Here is a 12,815-nt window from a genome sequence, read left to right as displayed (position 1 = left end):
TACTGAGTTGCCGTGGCTCTATCTTCGGATGTGTCAGGTTTGACAACGTTAGAGAGCTTCCTTTTGGGGAGAGACTCAGCATGAGACTTGTTTTTAATTAAAGTTTTTAAGTATTTAAAAGTTTTGTATTCTAGATTCAAAGTAGAGGTCTTCCCCCCCGCGGAAGGGGCGGCAACTGGAATCACACGGGATACTCACCTATCTCCGTGTGACGACAGGCTAAAAGACCAAGAAAAAATTATAAAGTTATATAATCAGAAACGATTAAAAGAATATTTCGGCCAGAAGTTATTGCAGTGATAAGAGTTACTTAAAATTTTAATAGCAATAGTCAAAATTATTAGAGACTTTGGTGCATATGGGCTAATTAGCCTAGGCGGCACACTGGTGTTTCTGTTATTATATGATGATGCCCAGGCAGGTAGCGGTGGTTGCTTAATATTGGCGCATTTTGCTGGCAAGAATGAGGACAGCTGATGCGTATGGACCAACGTTTCATTAGTGTCTATCGGCAGCTCTTAGGAGGAGACCATGTGCACTCTGCCATGTTGCATTTTTCGCGGACAGAAACGGGATCTTTCGAGACAATAATGCTCCTTGTCGTCCGGCCCGTACTGTGCACGACTGGTTAGAGGAACACAATGAAGGTATCACCCATCTTGATTGGCCTCTAAATTCGCCTGACCTCCATCCAATTAAACACTTGTGGGATGTTTTGGAATGGGAAGTGAGGCGTATGGACACGCGACCGTCATCTATTCTGACACTGTGGAAAGCCTCTTAGTCAGCATGGCTGCAGATCCCTATGGACGTCTTCTGACATCTGGAGTCAATGCCTAGGCGAATAGCTGCTGTTATCAATCTGAACGGTGGCCGAGTGGTCAGGCAGAAGGGTACATAAGTACACATGCCTTGGGTGACTGGGATTCAGGTCCGTGACACCTAAATACACTGGTGTGCAAAATTTAAGGACCAGTCAGGTTTTCACCTGTAGCTTCTCATAGGAGTGGCCTGGATATGGGAAAAGCATACCAAAGGAACCTCGTCAGGTATACAAATGATGAAGGAAACAACAGCGGAAACAAAACAGTACAGAGGGACTTTATTCAAAAAAGGCAACAGAGCACTGGATGTCATGATACAGATGCATCACTGCTGAAGATGGAACAAAGGGAAGAGGTGGTCCTCAGTAGGAGATATGGACACCCCTAATGTCGATGCAGGCTTTGCACCGCCTGTCCATACTTAGAACATTGTTGTTGATAAGTTCTTGCGGTAACATTGTCCATTCCTCTGTCAGCGCCATCTTCAGCTGGTGAACATTTTCTGGTGGGTGTGGACGTGCCGCTAGGCATCTCTCCAGAGCTTCCCATATGTGTTCGATGGGATTTAGATCGGTGGAGGAACGGGCAGGCCAATCCATACGAACAATGTCCTCACTTTCCAAAAGCATATCAACAGCTGCAGTGCGATGGGGTGTGGCGTTATCATCCATAAACACGAACTCGGAGCCAATGGCACCTCGGAACAGACGCACATGGGGAAGGATTACCTCAGTACAGTAGCGTGCACCGGTTACAGTACCGCCTTCCAGTATCTGGAGTTGTGTACGTCCATCAAAGATAACGCCTCCACAGACGAGAACACCTCGACCGCCATATCGATCTCTTTCAGTGATGTCTGCGGGGTGATACCGTGTGCCAACCTCTAGCCAGATTAGCTGACGTCCAGAATCTCTGCTGAGACTGAATCTACTAGCATCAGTAAAGGGTACCTGAAGTAAAGATTTTGTGGTTGTAACCTTTAGAAATAGTGTTGGGCCTTACGTTTTGCACACTAGTGTACGATGCTGTTTCTTGTATTCTCTCTACCTTGTGAACTCCTGTGACCGTGTTGTGGTCCTGAGTATAAAGAGAACATTTATTTTATTTACTGATTTGCGACATATTTCCTGACCTGATGCAAATGCTCCAATAGAACTGACAGATGTTCAATGGGTTAAGATTGGTTTCCGTATAGACCAATGAATCTTTTGCATACTCAAACCAAGTCACTACAGGCTGAGCATGACAATGCACCATGTTTATGACATGGTGCATTGTCATGCTGAAACAGAAAAGGATCCTCCAAGTACCGCTGCCGCAGTATAAAGGTGAATTGTCCCAAATGCCAATGTACCAAATGCCAATGTTCAAGGAATGGCCACTAATAGCCATAGCCCAAACCAGCAGAAACAACCACAGACGGTGATAACACGTCCACCAAAGTTCATAGTTGGTATGACACTCTGGTAAATAAAGTTCTTACGGCATCATCCAGATACAACAGTACATCCTAATTCGTAACTCCATAAGACAACTTTCCACAATTACAGGTACCAATTACGATGGATTGTGCACCAGGCAAGTCGATTCCTTGCGTTGCTTGCTGCACCTCTTCCTTAATAACCGGTGATATGCAGCCCCCCAACGTGTCGTCCTTCTACTAATATTAGTTCCTGTGGCCACCCTGAACCCCTGGTTGACAGTGTTCAAAAAAAAAAGGCTGACAGGATCTATGTACGGCAGAAATACTTTCCGATTTCTCCCCAAACGTTTCTCAGACAATAGAAGCATGATGTTTCCATTTGGGATTACGTCAGCCACCACTGATCTAGTGGGCAGCAATTTTTTCTGCAATGGCACAAATAGGTTGATTGTCAATATGGCATCCTAATAATGATTTCTCGTTGGAAATTAGGTGTTAATTGGCAACTCAACTAAATCTATGAGGCGTCAGTATATGGGTTTGTAACTGCGTGTGTTCTTCAGTCGGGTCACCGTTTCCGGTAGAAAAACCCAATTCTCCAGGAGAAAAAAAACATTGACGGATTCGTAGCTGGGGCTTTTCCATCTGGTGTGGCGAGGACGATGATTATATCCACTGTACTAAGGGTGACAGCGGCCCGTTGGAAGTAATTAAAGCCTCGACCCCCATCTACTGCATTTCATCCAATCCCGTTAATAATGCGAGGAATTTTTATGAGTTTTTTCACTCCATTGCTGAGTAAATCGATCTCAGAGGAGGATAGCAGGTTCCCTCCGCCGGTTAACTCGGTTTTCGTCAAGTAAAATAAGCAAACCGACCAGGGAACACAAGCAATTTGTAGACATAATATACACGGCAAGTGAGGTAATTCTCTAGTGGTTTTACTGTACCGTTCATGTTAACATTCTTCCCAGGACTGTTTTTTTATATGTATTGCTGGACGAACTGGATGATTTGTCCATAACAAATCATCCAGTTCTTCCATGTTAAAGTGGAAAAAGGCTGATCTTTCTGTTGAACAGAACCTACAGCTTAACAATAAACATGAAAAAGGTATTCAAGTAGAACCTGTAATTGAAAACTACCGCAAAAGAAAGATTCCTGAATGGATGACTAGAGAACTGACGAACTCAGCTCAAGAAAAGAAAGCAGGATGAGACAGTTACAGGTTCTTCCGTGACACTGCTTCATTCGGTAATCCGAGTAGACTCCCGTTTATCCGGGGTAGTTGGAAAATATATTTCCCCGGAAAGATCTAATACCATTATTCGGACAGTAGACTAGATCTTATGAAGTTTCTTTGGGTGGCGCTGTGCACAGCATCGAAATAAGTTGAGTGAAAGTGTGGCCGAGGCAGAGAGTTTGGCAAAATTCAAAGAAGAATTGGACATGCACTTCTCGAACCGGAGTGAAGAAATTTTGGTTTTTCCAAGAACAAAATATAATTTTGTTATAACCTATATCTTACACAACCCTTACCGGAAAGCAAAATCCTTCCATTCCATAACTCACAAGGATCGTACACATCTCTTGATTGCCGAACAACTAAGGCGAATATGAAGCTCGCTTTTTCAATTTTGTAGTGTCATTAACCCTGGACCTTCCATACTTCCCGTTGGAACCGAAGAAACTTTCAGGCTTTGTCACAATGGTCAAATTAATCAGTCCAGGTGGAGGGTTGCATAGAGTTTTCTCCGGGGAAACTCGCGTTCTACTTCCCCAAAAAAGCCAAACCTGCCATGGAACACAAGCAACTTACCGACACCTAATGGCGTGAACTACTTCGGAACAATCTAAAACAATACGGATATTGTGGCTCTGACTCCTTTCAAATGAAGATCAACTATTTCTAGAGTACTTTGTTTATTTGAAAGCCATGCAACAGCAGGAAACCCATTGAAAATGTAGAATCAGATCGATAAAAATGCAAAAATAGGTTTGTCCTCTCAATGTAAACTTACTCTAGTCGAAGCTCGTATTTAGGATGCGTTTAGAAAATTCTAATGAATTCGGTGTTCTTTGAACACCAAAATTTCTCGCGATAACGGTTTAATAATTAGTTTCTTTTTATAAGTGCAGTAAAAGATTCGGATATTTTAAAGTTCAAACAGGAAATTGAACACCATCTGATTTCAAAGATCAAATCCATTTATTTTAATTAAGCTTCAGTTCGTTTGCATGCGCAGTTTGGAACTCATTCAGCTACAATTGCGAACCATAAATAACTAAGTGGGAAATTCTTTTGCAGTCTAAGGCCATAAATATCAATTTTTATCATTTAATCTTTCTGTTTCCTTTTCTCACATTATGTGTTAAAAGTTACATGAAGACAATCTCTTGAATGTTGGAATCGGAAACATTTTTTTTCTTCCCTCCTTCCTTACCTAATGCCGGTCTCTATTTCTGAAAAAAACAAGAGCTGCATTGCGACTTTCATGATTTTTTTTCCGCCCGAGAAATACTTTTTATTGGTTTGGGTGGAGCGTTGCTGTAATGTTTTTGTTTTTAGCAACGCCATGAGCCACTTAGCCTTTCCTGCAGAGCTGGCATTTGTCCATAACATTCCAGCGTAGGCTGCAGAAGTTGGGAAACTTTTCGTTTTGCTCCAGTGCTTACGAGAATAGAAAGAAGAAACAAGAAAAGGGGGGGAAAGGAGAGGAAAAAATCTTTCACTTTTACGTTTTCTGTGGTTTCCAAGTTTGACGTAATGGAGGCATGGGCTCTGCACGAGATACGGTGGATGGTCGGGAAAGAGACTAGCTGGGAGCCAGGAAAATGAAAGTTCTCTTCTGGAGCTTCGAGCACGGCTTTGGCTGGCAGTGAAGGATGGCCAGAGCTCGCGAGCTACGGAGGCGAACAAGTGCACGTTCCTTTGTATTCCCCAGGTCCCTTCGTGCACTTAGCGTTGCACGGCAGCTGGAATGTGCGCCAAAATCTCAGTGAAGACGAATGATCCATGGCACGTGCCCGCCTAGAGTTTTTTCAGCATCCCTGAATCTATGGAGGCAGCTAAGATCTCTCGCTATAAGTAAAGGAGGAAAGAAGAAACACAGGAATCCTTTGCACCCACTACTTTTTCATCGAGTTTTAAGGTCTTTATTTCATTAGAACACGGTTTAAAGCATGTCCAAGTTCCCATTTAACAAACGCAAAAAAAGAAAAGAAAAAAAAGCGGATTCCAGCAGCATACCATGAACAAGAGTCATCTCTAGTGCATTAAAATCTCTTCTGTACCGCATTGCAGAACTGATTTGATTCATCTTTTGAAATATTTTAGTTTAAAAAGAACTTAGAATGACGCGATGGAAAATTTAAAGCAAAAGCAAAGTTATGCGTTACGACTGAGGTCAACCATTTTTTTGTTCTGATCTCCAGCCAAAAAATTATTAGGTTAACCTCTCCTCAATATTTCTTCAAGCGCAAGCGAAACGCATATTAACTTGCTCACTAATTAAACGATCAACTGTTAATTGTGCAGACCTAGTATAGCTGAAATTAAACAGGCTTAAAGATTAAAATGTAACAGAGCTTACAACCTTCAAAATTATACTAAAAATGAATGTAGAATTTAAAACTGTTGCATAACGTGTTGGAATGGTCCATCTTTCTCACGTGGAAATGCGTTCACTTTTTTAAAAATATATTTTATGCCCCTCTACAAAAGAATATGTTCATCAATGGTGAAAATGTCACTCTCAATGTTTGTTTCATTCAGCGTTGAGTACACACCCTAAAGATCAAAACAAGGTGCCAAAATAAACTCTCATTAAGGAAGAACCCCTTTTACGTAATGCACCAATAAATGCTGTCTGTTCCTAATGCCAATACTGTCACAATGAAACTGCTTTCTGCTACCTGTCTAAGATTGTCTGACTCTATATCCAATGACGTCACGTGTTCTGTTGCTATAGCTATCTCGGTACAAGTCGTTCACCAATAGATAACCTTGTATTTTCAGCACTGGGTAACCCAGTTAAACCAATGGGATCGCAGTTTTTATTTATTTATATTTTTTTTTTTTGGTGAATGAACGCTATATTTAAACTCTCGAGCTGTACTTGTATCAGAGTTGCACTTTCGTTTGAAGTCAATCACTCAAATTGAAAGCAAAATTGGATTTTTCGCCAACGGCTTCAAATGGATTGTCAGTCTTATTTCAACTGGAGTCGTGTAACAATAAATCAACTCTCCCCCAACCAACAAAATATAAATTCTTTCTATCTTGGCACAGTATACATAGTGAATGAGATCACCTTGCTCGATTTCATTGAAAGGTTCTTATTTTTAGGCGAAATGCACGGATATTTCTCGAAATTCCCATTGGGATCGTACAAAACTCGTTTCAGGATAGCACTAGGCCAACAAGCTGTATGCTGGACACTAGTCCAATCCCTTCACCTTACGCTTTATTATCAGATTCTGAATATTTCTTGTCTTTGGGATGCTTATTCCTATATTAACTTCTCGCTACTTAAATAGGAAAACAATTCTTTCTTTCATTTTTAATTTATCTCCAGAGATCAACGTTTACTGTACATCCACTAATCGGTGAGTTTGGTTTCCACAACTCAATATCGAGAAAACTAAACACAGAGGTAAAAATAAAACTCTTATTATAATTCTAGATAAAGCCAAACGTGGACAGCCATCATTTAAATTTCTGTAAACTCTAATTGGTAATCGCGTTGTCCAATCAGTTAGCTTGGGATTAGCATCTGTCAGACAAGCCATTTGCCCAACAGATTAGCATCTGTCAGATGACCTATCGATTTTCAATGCTTGTAGTTTAACAAAACCCACAAAACGTATCAACTGCTTGTTGGAATAACGCTAAATGATGGAGTTTAACATTCACTAACAATACAATATACATTTTAAGATTAAAGGACACAATTCAACATTTAGTGTTATGGCTTATTGTTGATATTTTTATAATTATGCAAATGGCAATTAAATAAAGGCAATGAAATACTGCCAATAATTTATATATTTTTAAAAAATAGTGAGTATAGGGAACTATAAAACGGAAACCGTTGTAATCTCCTGAGCACTCTTACTAGTGGACTACGAAGGACGTTCTTTGAAGCCAGTAAAAATGTATGATGTAAACAGTGAGGTTTTCGATAATTCAGGAAGGAACGTTTCCTGTAATCCCCCCCCTTGTTTCCCCGCATCCTTTTGTGTCTTTTCTTGTAAATAAAGTCTGAAACCAAGTGGTAATCACACCAAACCGAGCGCCGCTGATAAGGGGTCGCTGACCCTTCCGTTACCCATTATATCTATTTCAAAGGATTCCAAATCCAATTCAGAAGTGAATAAGACGCATTTTTCTTGTGAGGGAATATCCAGCAGTTGAAAAGATTTTCTTTATTCGACGAACAAGTAAAAATCATCAGATTAATCACACGACTTTAGTTTTTCAAATGGACAAGAAAGAATGCGGAATTTATGTAGATGGCCAGGCTTAAGAAAAAGAGATGGAAAAAAAGAAAATCTTTTTCTTCGATCGTGTCCTCTTTTTCCACGAGGTTTCTTCTTCTTCTTTTTTTCTTCTATTTTTTTTTTTTTTTTTCGTATACACACACGCGTCCGCCTTTCTGCAGACTGGATCCGTAAGATTTATGTCGGCTCCTTTTCTTGGCGATATTATCTCAGGCTCATGAGTGATGGTGTGTCACTACTGTAGCATCGTTGCTTTGGCACCGTTACTCTTTGTGGTACCGGAGAAAGTACACGTGCTTATTAGCATGCCCGCCACGTTAGAGGACCAAACGGGACAAAAGACAGAGACAGCTCAGCATAATTCTGGTCCATTCTGTATGGGACAGGCGATCATTCTCACATGAAAATGAGTAAGAAAACGAACTGTGCCAGCGGAGATTATTATGCATGCTTATTTCACGAGCGGCTTCTCTCGCCTTGCTGCAATGACCGCCGTGTCAGATCGCCTTAGTTTCAAACCACAGGTTTGAAACTAAGGCGGTGTCGAAGAGTTGCTCACTTACTTAGAGATTAAGTTCGCCTCATAACACGCCCAAGAAAAATGCATTCAAAATGTCTTCTTTAACAACCCACTAATTTTTTTTTTCCTAGCTACTACCTGCGCTTCTGACGCTCGTCTATTGACCGGAAATAGCTCTGCTTTCGACTTCCGTTTTCGTTCTCCAGGATCAGACTGTTTGAAAGACGTAATATTTTGAAATAACTGGTAATAATGCGTTTATAAGCCATCAGGGCTAACCACACTACGTAGACTTTTTTCAGTGAAGGCAGAGCACCTTATCAAATACTTATTTTTGTTTTAGTGGGCCATAAAAAGTAACGTTATCGTTGTTTTTATTTTTTTATTTAAATTGGTCAATATGAAGTGGATACTGCTCTCTGAAAAATCCACAGATTTCAACACATTTTGTGAAAAGTTCGAATATACGAGGAGTCTGTTGGATAAGATTAGCAAGAAGAGCCACAGATCTCGAACCAGTTGTCAATGGATTCCTGCGCGCATCTTCATCTTTCCGCATGCGCATATATAAATATAAGTAAAACACAACTAGTTCGGATGTGTGCGGTGATTTAATTCAACCTGTGAACTTGGTGGCAATTCCGACAACTGCGAACTTGGCGGCGGCGTGGTTATCGTGGTGGGTGTGGTTTATTTATTTATTCTTTTTTCATTGGTCAATATATGAGGCATGGATGGGATGAGGAAATGTTTCAGTCTATTGTTTCTACTTTCTAAGCGAAAATTAATATTGATTTATTGTTTCCTTGTGGAAGTTGTTTATTTTTAATCCACAATGCTTTTGGGGTGATCTGGGCTATGAGTGTTATCTAGTTATGAGTAATATCTAGCTCATGGTTTTATTGAAAGTCCATTCGGCTCGAGACAGCCCATGTGTCTTATGTGTAATAGTTCTCTTTCAAATGAGGCTAAGAAACAATCAAGACTTTTAGATCACTTAAAAAGGAAACATCCTGATAAAGTTTGTTGGAATGATTGCGTCTTACAAAATTGCAGAAGTCATTGCAAAAACTGGTAGTGCTCATACAGTTGTTGAGACTGTTATACGAGTAGCATTAGAGAATGTAATTTCAACAGCGATGCATCAAAATCACTTCCAGTATTTTAGTCATTGAGGTCATTGAAGTCATTGAGCAACGGTTCAATTCGAAGACTAATCGATGAGATGTTAGTTAACATTGAAGAGCAGCTAATTGGCCAACTAAAAACGAGAACATTTTCTATTCAGATTGATGAATCCACAGTTTTGAAAATAAGGCTCTTCTAATGGCATAGTTATTTCGATGATGATTGTAAATTGAAAGAAGAGATGCTGTTTGTAAAATCTTTAGAAACTGACTGTACTGGAGCATCCATTTTTGCTGATGTAAAGACATGGTTTGATGAAAAACAAGTACCATTGGAAACTTTGGTATCCTGTGCCACTGATGGTGCTACCTCCAGGGTTGGACGACATAAAGGTTTTCTGGTCCACCTAAAGGAAGTATGTCCCGAAGTTCTTGCAATGCACTGCTTTGTGCACCATCATCTGGTTGCAAAAAATATTAGTCCAGTTCTTTATCAATCACTCAGTACAGTTAATAAAACCACCAATAAAATAAAGTCACAGCAAATATGGTCGCCTTTTCAGAAAAATTTGTGTTGATAATGAAGGCTTCTTTCACATATAGAAGTCAGATGACTTTCTAAAGGAAACTGTCTCACACGATTTGTAAACCTTTTTGATACGATAATTAGTTTTTTAGAAAGAGAAGGAGACAGATTTAGCAAAGGAGATCAGCAAACGCAAAAACTACATGTACTATATGGCTTGGATTTTTCGAAAACTTAATGAACTATCACTTCAACTTCAAGGGAAATTAAATACGGTGGTAGACTGCAAACGCGTATTAAAAGCCTTCACTGGTAAACTGGAAATATTTGAAAGCAATTTAATGAGAAAATAATTTCATGGTATGCAAGACTTAGCTGAAATCAGCGAATCTCTCACTGAGAATGATCTTAAGAATTATTCAGATTATTTGCGTTCTTTAAAAGGTGAAATGAAAAATAGATTTTCAGATTTATTTTCTTTTGCAGTGAAGTCGTGGATGTTAGATCCAATTAGATGCGATTCCTGGTGTGTTAGTGAAGAAATTCAAGAACTCGTTAAAGTAAAATGTAACGAAGAATGTAAATATAAATTCGAAAAGGTGGAATGGCTGAGTTGTGGGGATCAAAAACAACTAAACTTCTTTATCCAACAATACAGCCCGAAATGGCCAAAGTACTTCTTTGTTTTCCAACATCTTATAGGTGGTTTTAGTTCTCAACTTAAAGTAGGTTTAGTTCTGTAAATAAAATGTCAACAAAGGAAAGAAACAGAATTGATATATGTTCAAGAGGAGATATTAGAATTAAACTTACTAACATCGTATTGAACATTGAACTTTTAGTATTAGTACTAGCAATGGTCACATAATGGAAGGAAGCCTATGGCTTATGCTGCACCAGCCAAAAAAAAATAAATAACAATAATAATCAAATAATAAAAAAATAAATAAAACAAAATAATACTAAGAAGAAAAATTAAAAATAATAATAATAATAATTAATAAATAAGAGAAAAGGAAATGAACAACCTAAGCGTTTCCCTCCTCCCGTACGTAATTATCCAGCTGACCTTTGAATTTCCCCAGGCTGTCAGCCTCCACCACCCATGTAGGTAACCTATTCCAGTAATTTATAACTCGTTGGCTAAAATAGAACTTCCTGCAATCCAGTCTAAACATCTCCCCCCGTAACTTGAAATTCTGGCCCCTAGTTCTAGAATCATTTATAACCGTGAAAATTTCGTCCTTATTCATTTTTCTTATGCCTCTCAGAGCCTTAAACACCTCAATCAAATCTCCTCTAAGGTGTCTAGTTTCCAAACTCTGCAACCCACATATTCGAAGTCTTTCCTCATATGGACGTCCTTTTGCCGATCTCACCAGACGAGTTACCCGTCTCTTTACCCTTTCAAGAAGAACAATGCCTTTCTTTATGTGCGGTCTCCATACCTGAACACAGTATTCCAAGTGTGGTCTAACAAAAGCCTTATATAATGGGATTATGATGACCTTATCTAGCAAATGTTCGATAAATCATCAATAGGACACTAGGGGATTTCCTTGCAACCTGTCTACAATGCTCAGAGTACTTAAAGTCTGACCGTATCGTAACACCCAAGTCCCTTTCCTGCACTACTGGCTTTAGTTAAACTCCACCAAGTGTATAAGTTATTTTGGGGTTACTATTCCTCAGGTGCAATACCTTACACTTTGCTGGATTAAAGCATAGCTGCCATTTTTCTGACTAGCCCTGAAGTCTATCTAGGTCACCCTGAAGGAGCTCTGCTTGGCCGTGATCATTAGCTACTCTACCAATCTTTACATCATCTGAAAATTTAGACATCATGCCCTCTATCCCTTTATCGATGTCATTTATGAAAATCAAAAACAACAATCTCCTAATACCGATCCTTGGGGAATCCCACTTCTTACATCAACCCAATCTGAAGGATAACCATTTATCACAACTCTCTGCCTCCTGCCCTGAAGCTATCCAGCTATCCATCTAAGGATTTTCCCTGATTCCAACCAGTTCCAGCTTATAAAGTAACCGCTCATGTGGGACTGAGTCAAATGCTTTGCTGAAATCCAAATAAACAATGTCGAAATTATTCCCAAAGTCCAGCTCTTGATGACCCTGTCAAAATAGCTAAATCAGATTGGTTAAACATGGCATTCCCTTTACAAAACCATACTGAGTATCCTTCAGAATTCCATTTCTATCTAAACGATCCTGAATTCCAACTTTGATCATTGTCTCCATGATTTTCCCTACTACTGATGTTAGACTAACCGGCCGGTAATTTCCCACTTCACTCTTAGAACCGCCCTTATGTATTGGAGACACATTGGCACTTTTTCAATCGAACGGAATCACTCCCGAGTCCAGTGATGCTCTCATAATTAGCCTCATTGGTTCAATGCACTCACTTAGCTAAGAAGCATCAGGCTCAGAGATCCCATTGAATAAAAGGAGTAAGTATAAAGTATTTTCTTGTTTAAAATTTCATGAGGGTGATTAGGAAAAAAATGTCTAAAAAAGCCCTTTAGGGGGGGGGGCGATAATAAAAAAAAAGGTTGAGAAACACTGGTCTAGAAGTAAATTCGATCCTAATAAGTAGTTCAATATCCAAGTAGACAAGTCAAAGAAGAATTTACATATGTTGAAAAATAAATGAACCGGGCACGCAAAACCGATATGAAGTGCATTAAGCATAAATTGAAAAATAATTAAGTAAATATATCTTGAAAAAAATGCAAAGGCTAATACTCAAAAAAGTTTCAGCGTCCGAAAGTGCACAATGGTCGCCGAGGGACCATAGTTGAATCAGTTGATATTTTTCTAGAGAAACTGTATATTTATTATAAATGAATATCATACCATCGATTTTTTT

The sequence above is a fragment of the Mastigoproctus giganteus genome, chromosome 1 (assembly GCF_048544385.1).
Source record: "Mastigoproctus giganteus isolate SK-2022 chromosome 1, ASM4854438v1, whole genome shotgun sequence".
Classification (NCBI taxonomy): domain Eukaryota; kingdom Metazoa; phylum Arthropoda; class Arachnida; order Uropygi; family Thelyphonidae; genus Mastigoproctus; species Mastigoproctus giganteus.
Note: the sequence above shows the minus strand (reverse complement) of the source record.